The sequence below is a fragment of the Alexandromys fortis genome, unplaced genomic scaffold, assembly GCF_014885135.2.
Source record: "Alexandromys fortis isolate MF-2015 unplaced genomic scaffold, M_Fortis_MF-2015_v1.1 scaffold_3, whole genome shotgun sequence".
NCBI classification, from domain to species: Eukaryota; Metazoa; Chordata; class Mammalia; order Rodentia; family Cricetidae; genus Alexandromys; species Alexandromys fortis.
Window position 1 is genome coordinate 26,696,033 of NW_026067909.1, and position 9,348 is coordinate 26,705,380.

A 9,348-nucleotide genomic window follows, 5' to 3' on the forward strand; every position below is an offset into this window, starting at 1 on the left:
GGATCCTGCCTGGGACAGCTTCACACCAGCCCTGGATCCTGCCTGGGACAGCTTCACACCAGCCCTGGATCCCTCTTGGAATCACTCCACACTCTCCCTAGATTCTACCAGAACAGCGGGAAGAAAAGCAAACTGTTCTGAGACCTTCTTCTTAGGCGTCTGTTCCTGAGTCAGGCAGGTGGATGCAATGCCCAGTGAGTAGCAGCCCCACCTCTTCAGCCACAGGCTCTCCACATACTTGCTACCCAAAGACAAGGAAGGAGCAGGCAACGATTTGCACCTCACAACATCAAAGACGCCAAACCAGCCCAGTGAATTCTTTCACCCCAATTAGCAGGCTTGGTATTGGCTTTGGCACTTCCAGCAGGCCAAACCGTGTTCTCATGAAGATGAGCTGCCTGCCCATGCCAGTACCCATCATCTGCCAGTACCCAGAGTTTCCATCTGCCAGCCTTGCATGTGCTCTCTGATACAAGCCTCTTGCATTGCCCCCACGCGACTCTGGCCATGTGGCTCCATCCTGCCCTCATGGGCACCAGAAGCCGCTCAGATACCCACCTGAGTGGCTAGGCCTCTTCAGTGGGCACCTGCTGTCTCAGCTCTGAGACTCACACAGCACTTCCAGTGCTGGCTCTCTCTGTCACACGCCGTGAGTCACAGCCAGGCCTGGCTGACTTAGCATTGACAGCATGACCGCACCACAGCCTGAGAGCAGGCCCTTCTATTTCAGATGAAGACACTGTAGCTTGGAGATCTGAAAGATACACCCGGGCTATAATGAGGGCAATTATTTGGAGTACAGCCCAAAAGTCCAGAGTCTAGGATAGAAGCCAAAGCCCTTTGCCTACCAACAAGATCTGGCAAGTACCCAGACCTTTGTGGAACCCATGAGAGGTGACAGAACCTCTCTCAGAAGGGCTGTAGGTGAGACATGCCATGCAGGCGGCAAGTGCGCATCTCAGAGTGAGGCACCTCAACGGGGCACACACATGCACACTGCTGCCTTGCTAGGCAACATCTGTGGCTGATGTTCTCATCTAGGCCTGCTCCTCCTCCACCCATCACCCCACCTGATACCTGCTGGACACCTGAGAGTTTCAACTGAAAGAATAAAGGGATTTATGGGAGGACTTCTTCCTGGTTAAGTGTTGGGAAGCCACAGGAAGCAGGGGACACAGCTATGTGAGACTCACCGGGAGGTGGAGGCTGTCCACATCCAGGCCACCTTCCCAAGAGGAACACATGGCTACTGGAATGAGCAGTGCCCCATCTCCCAGAAATCATTGCCTTGATTCCTGGAGCCAAAGCAGATCTAGGTTACTGAGACTCGGGCTGCTGAAGACTCAGCGGATCCCATGAAAGAATGAACAGAGATGAGCTGTGTTCTGTGAACACAGACCTAGCCCTGAGACATGCCCTTCACAGACTCACGGCCTGGCGGAGCAGACGAGATGATCTGAGATGAGAGCAATCCTGTGTGGAGCGGATGAGAGCAATCAGTAAGTACTTTCGAACTCTACAGCCCAGAAAGGCGGGGACCAAAGGGAGAGTGGTCACTGGGCACCACTCAAAGTGTCATGAGATAACCCCAGGCTGATGTCATCACAGAGACAGAGGCCAGCTAGAAACCAGAACAGGCAGCAGTGCCTGGGCACGCTACAGAAGAGCAGAGCCACCCTGCACTGGTTCTCTGAGTCTCTGCGCTCACTCTGCTGGTCTATGAGGTAACCAGTGGCAGGTGGCAAACACCCTTCCTGGACGCAAGCAAAGTTGTTCCTCACCTGCTGGGACTTTTATCTGGGAAAGGCACACGCTCTCAGGCACACTACATGCAGGGCTGCACTCTCAGCCCGAATGCTCACTCGCAGACATTTTCTAGATCTCGCTGCATGGGCTTTATAGATACCTAAAACACGTGTGAACAGTGTCCAACTGACTCCTGTCCCCCTGCTGGGATGGCCAGCACTGATGGCAACAGCCAGTCCCCAGCTGTCAGCAAGCTCTCGTCCCAACAGTCCCTGAGGGCCAAATCAAACCACCTGCAACTGCTCAGATAAAGAAAAGCAGCCTGCAAATCCTGCAGCCAACACTGTTCACTGACCCAGTCAGTACCAGTGACCCACCATCAGCACTGCCCGCTGACCTAGTCAGTGACCCCACCATCAGCACTGCCCGCCAGTGACCCCACCATCAGCACTGCCCACTGATCCAGCCACTGACCCAGCCATCGGCACTGCCACCACTGCCTGTCTGCACACCTTGTGCTTTCCACATAATCCTCTCTTGTCTTGCAAACTGTGCTCCTGCTTTCACTGCTCAGCCTATCTCACCCCCGCCCCTGCTCCCTTCTCTGCTCCCAGCCTGAGTCCATGGCTATGCATTCTTGGGTAGGAACTCACCTGGGCTTGATGACATGAAATACGGTGATTTAAGTAATTCCTAAGAACAAGGCCCTATTTACAGGCTGATGAGACACGACACTGGTCATGCTTCCTCCAGGGGAAGCGAACACTGTGGAGGCTCCCATCAAGAAGGGGTGAAGGTTAGACCACGGCTAGAAGGGTACAGCTGGTGGATCTAGTTTGAGGAGCCAGCCTCAGCACACAGGGGAAAGCCACCGATCAATGCACCAGGAAGGTTCCCTGCCCGTCTGTGTCTTGACTGCTGACGGCTATGCAAAGTTCCCCAAGGCTCCTCAGCCCTCTGCATCCACCGTGCTCCCAGGACATCCTGGCCCAGCTCCAAGGGATGACTCTCAAATATCCTTCAGGGCTCAGCCAGCCATGTTGCTCAAAGAGCCCGGATCAGCCATTATAACCACCTCCTGATGCCTACTGCCCTCATAAGAGCCCACATCCAAGAGGGCAGAGGGTAAGGAGCTGCAAGCACAGCCCCAGCTTGCACCTGAGCCATTCTGCTGACTGACCTGCTTGTCTCTTTCGCTGAATTCAGCAATGTACACACTGCACATAGTCCCCAGAGGCTCCCAACAGAGGTGGGAATCAAAAAGGAAGAGGCATTGAGGCTAGACCCCATTGAACTTGAGGATCAACACACCAGGATGGTGCTTTACCAGCAAATAGTACCTTCCCTTGGAGTCTGTCTGGCAGCCTGGGCGCCCCATGCATGACCAGATTGTGACCACAGTTGACAGAATGTCTCTTACAGAAGATGAGCTCTGACCGCCTGAACTGACATCTACACGCACACAGGCTGCCTGGGTAGCCTCTGTGGACAAGCCTTTCTCTGGCATTCACGTGAGGCCCTTAGAACTTCAGTCCTTGGTTATCCAGGGCCTGTACTGTCCCTGGCAGGCCTAGTCCAGGAAGGTACAGAATAGAAACAGGAAGTTCACGACCTGTCGGGGGAACAAGCCAGGATTCAACGCAAACCATCCCAAAGGAGTGGAGTGAGGACAGGAAGGGGAGCAAGGGGACAGAGAAAGCTTCCCCAGGTTGCTGCTGACCGTGGGCAAGCCCAGTGACTTCACACATACGATTCTGCAGACTTCTGTAAACATCCAGGGCTGTGGTCTGTTTCCGCACTTACGTGTTGGGAAGCCTGCAAGGAAGAGGGGGTATCCTGATTGCCACATGCTTAGAGTCATATCTGGCTGGAGAGGCTCAGTCCACTAGGCCCAAGACTTCCCTAATGGGGGGAGAGCAAGGACAAGTGGGCAGCACTGCCTGAGCGGGGGAGCTGAGACAGTTCCCTAGTAGCGAGCCACCCAGCATTGTGGGAAGAAACCCGCCAGACTGAGAAGGCTGAAGATCAAGGGGGACAGTGGATGCTGTGGCTCGGGAGTGGACAGCCTGGAGTTCCAGTTCAGGACATGGTGGGCCTTTTAGAACAAAAGGATCCCTGTATGGTAGAAGGATGAGGTCTGCATGGGGTCAGGGAGGAGGCTAGCCAAAAGACAGCAGCACCCCCGGGAAGTCTGTGTGGCTGGTGATCATGTGGTAGAGGCCGAAGCTGAGCTTCAGACCCTAGCTGCACCTAGGTGCATAGGTGACCCTGCAGATGGCCTTGTAGTAATGTCCACTCTCCTCCTTTGCCTGTGGAGACTCAGACTCATGCAGCCTGAGGAATGCTGCCCCTCTGGGGGCCGCTAGTAGGAGTCCAGGGATCCCATGTATGGATTAAGACCACCCTGTTTCTGCCCTGCCCCTCCAGTTCAACAGTGGAGCAAGTTAGGAGGATGCCCCCCCATTACACAGGTTGGTGGTAGGACCACACCCTGCACCCCGAGGAAGGTGTTCTCTCTTGTGGTTCTCCTATGGGTTTGCACCACCATCCATAAGCAGGAATCAAGGAGCTCCTTCTGCCCCTATGGAGGAAACAGGCTGTGTGGACTCTCACACAGGACCCTCCAGAGAAGAGGCTTTCTCCACTCTCCTCTCCCCACAAGCCAGCTGCCAATATTCAGACCCTGTCTCTTCGGCCATCAGCAACCTGTTTCTGGTCACCCGGGGATCAGCAAGCTCCATGTACCCCTTCCTGCACACTTCTCTGGGTGCCACACTCTCCACCCTCCCTTCTAACTCTCTGAGGCCTAAACTGATTCCATAGACCTGCAACTTTAGGACCAGCTACAAGCCTAAGACCACACATTTACAACGACACTGAAGGGAGCTGCCCACTCCATCGCTCAGGGCGGTAGTCAACAGACAACTCCAAGCTAAGCCTGGGCAACTGGTCCTCCCACTGGCTTCTTCCTCTCTCGATAAACAGAACCCCGGGGTCATCCCCAATTCTTCTTTCTCTTAGACCCAGGTTCAAATCCATGAGCAAAGCTTGTTGTTTCAATTTCCCATCTTCCCAAAGCTGGCCGATTATCGGCCAGCACTACCCACACCTGATCAGTGACTCTGACCAACTCAGAATGGGCCGTCCTGCCTTCCCCTTCTTCCTGCAGGATCAACGCCGTCCTGTGAAAACAGGGACAGATCTGCTTAATGACTGCCCTGGCTTTCGGTTACTCTTACCCTGCACAGTTATTACTCTAGCCCCCACAGCCGTTAGTCTGTCTCCAAGGCAACGGTATCATCCAGACACAACACTGGTGTGTGTCTATGTGAATTCACAGAGGCCTGCACAGGTTCATGTCAGACTGGATCCCAGTACTCAGAGAGTAGTAGACATGGGTTCCACACCTAACCGAGCAGGGATTTGCAACTGAGAGCTGCCCGCCAAAGGAAAAGACAGTTTTTTCCAGGGGAGAGGTCTGGGTGTATCAACTAACTGAACTCCAGGATTGGCTCCGTGCCCAGGAGTAGTTGGCCAATACAAAACAAACTCTATGGCTTGTCTTTTTATTTGTTTTTGCTTTATTTTTCATTTTGTTTTGTTGTTTGTTTTTTGTCTTACAGACTTCATGATCAAAATACATTGTATGGGAAAAAATTTAAAAAGGGGTGCTCACCAAGGACTATGAAGATGAGCCATCTGCAAAATGTCCTTGGTACGGAACTGAAAATCTCCCCAGGTGACAGGTAAATCCAGGCAGGCTCGACCTCTTCCAGGTGGTCTCAAGGGGAGTCCCGCCCTCTGCTGACCTTCTGTCTAGACACAATGGAGGGCGGAAGGGATTCCTTCCAGAAACGGCCCTCCCACCTCCACAGAGAATCGCCAAGGAGACCACACATCCTGGACAACATCAATCTCCCTTCCTCTCTTCAAGGACCTATGATTATTTTCCCAACTGCTTTCGTTGCCTGGCAAAACACTGCACCTCTCATTCCTTCCTATGAAATCACCCGGAGCCCTGCGTGTCTAGACGCTATTCTAACAGCAGAGGACCTGCCCGTCCCGGCCAGAGCCCCGGGCTCTGCAGCACCCTCTTCAGCTTCAGACTCTTGGGCCTGGGCTGTCAATGGAGAATTGTGTTCCTCTGACATTCTCAGAACCAAATGTGAGCGTTCAATCTTTGGCTCTGACTGAAAGTGGCCTGCTCTACACAGCACAGAACCACGCCTTCAGAGATGCCCTCTCCCACAATGCTCCACAGAGCAGCTCCCACTCTGTTCTCCGATAGAGCTGCCGGTGCCCACCTGAGCTCTCTCAATCTGCTCACTGTGAGCAGCTTCCACCCCAATGAGCCAAGTGCTTCACAGGAAACCATTAATCAAAGTCCTTATCTCTTCTAAAGATAGAAGGCTGGCCAATGCCAAGAAGCAAACTGGACAAGTCTATACAGAAAGGCTACCTCTGCAAGGCCTTAACAGCACCCATGCGACCCCTGACCCAGTCAGACTTGGGCCCACACACCGCGGTGACACACTCCATGGGTTCTCATACACAAACCCAGGCCTTCGGAGATAGTCACTCAGGAGAAAACCCCTGGACCTGTCCACACTTGGTCCTCACCATCGGGTCACCATGGCCATCACCATGGCCGTAAGGAGCCAAGTGAAAACACTTGGCCTGGCCTTGCAGGGCAGCCCACTGCCTCACCATGCCGACACCAGACCATTTATCCTCTCCAAAGACTGGGCCTTCAATCCTGAGCTTACAACTAAGGAGATGAGCACCGAAGACCACTTCAACTCATTGTGCTTCTAGTCTCTAAAGAAAACCAGAAACCAAACTGAAATCATGACTCCATTTTCCCTTTTAAAAAATAAAACACAGAATGAAACAGTAAGTCGCCATAGGACCTAGCTGGGGGGCACATGTCCTAGCATGGAAAGAAGGAAGGAGGGAGGCAGAAAGGGAGGGAGGGAGGGAGGGAGGGAGGGAAGGAAGGAGGGACAGAGGAAGAAAGACACCAAAAAAACCCAAACATACACATCTGTTTCCTTGGTCTTTTCTTCTTTTATATTGTTTTGTTTATTTCAAAAAGGGTTTCACACTGTAGCCCAGCTGACCTAGAATTCACTAACAGTTCCGTGTGACCCCAAATCTAAAGTGATCTTCCAGTCTCTACCTCACGAACGCTTGCAGGCCATATGTGAGCATTACACCTGATTGCCTATATAGTCTTAATCATCTGCACCGATGAGACACGACGCCACCATACTGTAACATACATCTCTAGAGTTTTCTCTTTAGTGCTGTATCTCAAGGCAAATGTCCGCAAGGCTTTCTCTGTAAAGAAATGACCTCAGGATGGAGCTGTGGCTCGGTGGTAGGACACTCATCCAGCATGTGCAAGGTCCTGGGTTCAATCCCCAGCACTGCAAAAAGCGCCACAGGTTCAGGGGAAGCTTGATTACACCCACCAGCCACGCCCACAATGAAAACCAGCCTCAGTGTCTAAGGCAGTCCACACCTTCAGAATAGCAGGCCCAGTGATGAGAGCCGGTTCTCTGCAGCAAGCCATGGACAGGTGCTCCTGTCGTCACAGATCAGGCCCACTTGTCAGCCCCTCCTGAGGACTGTAGCCTGGCCTGGACCAACCAGCACCTCCTCCTCTGCAGGACACTAACTCACCCAGGCCACCATATGGAAGAGCCACACTAGACCCACTAGGCACGCTTGTCCATAGCTTCTCCTACAAGACCCTTCATATGACCGTCACAGCTCCCTGCTGGATTGAAGACAAAGTCTGGTAAGCAGCCAAAGCTAGTCTCAAACTCAACATTGTCCTGCCTGAGCCTCCCCAGGGCTGTGATTGTGAGCGTGTGCCCCTGTGCCTGTGGTTTTGTACAACTTTTCATGTTGTATTTTACAGCCCAAATCACTTCCCATATCAAAAGGTGACAGATGGAAGGCAGAAACATTAAACCTAGTAACTTTTGAAAAGCATTTTACCTCTTCCCCATTGTCTTGTCAAAACCTAACAACCCACAGACCCCACCTTCCACTGGAAGGCGTACATTACAATGACACATGGAAAAGCAAGAAACGGTAGAGCTGGAAAGAGACCGGCAGCGGCACTAGGAGAAACCACTGCTTCGTTTCAGAATCAAGACCTGAAAACTCACATACAGAAAGGGGCCAAAGCCATCATTCAGGACTGCAGGAGGCCAGGTCAATGGGGTGGGGCAGAAGGCCCTGAAGAGGGTACATTCAGCCAAGGAGCTGATGGCAGGCACACTGTACCCCCACATGTTCCTATAGATGTTACCTCTCTCCAGAGGCTGCAGCCCAGGTCCCGACCAAGGCCACCACCTTGCTGCCTGTCCACAGATATACTCCTGGACCATGTGACACCAATTCTCAGTTCATTCCAGACCCTTCCAAGCTGTCTGTCCTTGAACACCCACCCCAATGGACTGTCTGTCCCCAAATCGCATCTCCAGAGAGTGTGGCTAACAAGAGTGCAGCTCTGCCCCGACAATAATTAACAGTGTAGCACGCTGTGTCTAACGCAGCCTTGCGTAGTTACCCCTCCACCCAAGCAAACTGTACTCAGGAACGGACAGATGTCAATATGCTCTGACCTGCTGGGTGGTGGTGGTGGTGGTGCACGCCTTTAATCCCAGCACTCGAGAGGCAGAGGCAGGAGGATCTCAGTGAGTTCAAGACCAGCTTGGGCTACAAAGCGAGTTCCAAGATAGTCAGGACTGTTACACTGAGAAACCCTATCTCGAAAAACTGGAAAAAAAAAAAATGCTCTGAGTATCTCCAGATCTCCAGACACAGCCTTCCATTGTGTACTTAGGATTTTGAGCCGTGCAATTAAAGAATGATGTATTATACAGCAGGGCTTTCCTCTGATTATGAGAATGGCTTACACTATTATCCACAGATGACAGCAGCCACGGCTGCTGGATTGTTGCTGGCCTCTGGCGAACACAGAACACTTTCTGGGAGAGAGTGTTTTTATCCTCCCGGGGACGTCACACGTGATCGGTGTGCCAAGAGCAGACAGCCACAGGGCTAGGAGTGACTCCATCAGGTAACCCAGGACCCAGGCACACAGCCCTCCCCACCCAGAACGTCTCCATTTAGAACCGCCCAGTGCTTGCTTCTAGCCTCACCCAAAGGAGCAGCACATCAGAACACCAAGAGGTCGTTTGATAAATATCGTTGATGAATCTACAAGAACCAAATGCTGGAAGGCAAAGAGGGCTGGGGGGAGGGGGTAGCTCAGTAGTAGAGCTTTTGCACGCATGATGACACAAAATAAAAGGTTATTCCCAATAACTAACTTCACGTCATCCCTCGGTAGCGAACTCCTTGGTCAGTAACCAGTCTGTCTGGTGAGGCGAATGACGGGCATCACCAAATACAGCAACCCTCCCTCTGAGAAGTCATGAACCACTAGCTCTGGACGGCGACTTCGCACACGGTAACTCGTGCGTGACACAGAAGCCAATGAGGTGAGAGAAAGCCGTCAGTGCTGGAACGGAGTGGTGCACATGTAAAGATACTAAGTTAAACCTCAAGACTCTTTCCTAACGG